The sequence below is a fragment of the Triticum dicoccoides genome, chromosome 2B (assembly GCF_002162155.2).
Source record: "Triticum dicoccoides isolate Atlit2015 ecotype Zavitan chromosome 2B, WEW_v2.0, whole genome shotgun sequence".
Lineage (NCBI taxonomy): Eukaryota > Viridiplantae > Streptophyta > Magnoliopsida > Poales > Poaceae > Triticum > Triticum dicoccoides.
The window spans coordinates 412,723,826-412,724,881 of record NC_041383.1 but is presented as its reverse complement, the minus strand read 5'-3'; the positions used below and the strand labels follow the sequence as shown (position 1 = coordinate 412,724,881).

General features: G+C 54.5%; 1 pseudogene; it reads left to right on the top strand.

Annotated features, from left to right (window-relative positions):
* Nucleotides 1–612: 612 nt before the first annotated feature.
* The window catches only part of LOC119360920, a 99,300-nt pseudogene continuing 98,856 nt past the window's right edge, over nt 613–1,056 (top strand).

Below are 1,056 nucleotides of genomic sequence, written 5' to 3'. Positions count from 1 at the left end.
AATAATTTTTTTTTGTATTACTCAAAATGATTAAATTGTATTGCTCGTAAATTATTTTACATAAGTCAGTTTTCGTTGACATGTATGTTGTACTTCTTGGGAATATCAGTTTCATACTTCTTGATCTTATAGGGTTTGTACTTCTCAATTACACAATTTTTATTAAGGCTAGTTTTGCATTTTTTATCTGCACTGCTGCTTCAAGATATTCAGTACTGCTACTCTTTACTACAGAGAACCTTTTTTTCACTTCCCTAAGCTTGCTAATTCCACAGCTCCAAGTAGCAGTTGCAAAAGATGAGTACCAAATTAGCATAAAGGACACCTTATACTGCTACTTCAAACTACTCGGTACTTCTCTTAGTGTAACTATGGTACTGCCTCCCTAGCAGGAATAATTCTCAGCAGGTACTTCCTCGCTCGCATGTTGTACTGCTTTGTACTTCTACCTAAATATTGTATGTACTTCCAATTACTGCTACCTTTGTACTTCCCTTTGAACACCTCGATGGTAGGGATACACAGGCTACTATCAGTCTATTTTGCCGCGGCTCGAGCTAATCCGCTATGCCGGGGCGCGCCTCCGCCCGGCGCCCCGTACCGCCGCCATCCATGGAGATCTCCCTGGACGCGCTGCTGGGTGTGCAGAGGCACGGGCAGGACCTGGCCTACCACCTCGCGCATGGCATCTTGGGGCTGCTCCTCTACCTCCACGTGCAGACGCGGCAGCTCCCGTGGCCCGCCCCGCCGATCAAGCTCCTCCCCTTCGACATCGAGCTCCCCGCCGCCCCCTTTGCGGTCGGCGTCGACCTCCCGGTCGTGTCCGTCGCGTCCTTCATGGAGATCGGCGGCCGGCTCGGGCAGGCCGGGTCCGACCTCGAGGCCTCCGTCAGCGGCGCCGTGCAGTAGCTGTCGCGGCAGCTTCCCGCGCCGTTCCGCGCGCGGCGCCGGAAGTGGGAGGGGGCCGCCGCGCCGCCGACGCCCGCAGCGGCGGTGGACGAGGGGGAAGCGGGGCTCGCCACGGAAAGGGCTGCCGAGGGCGGGGTAGCCTTGGAG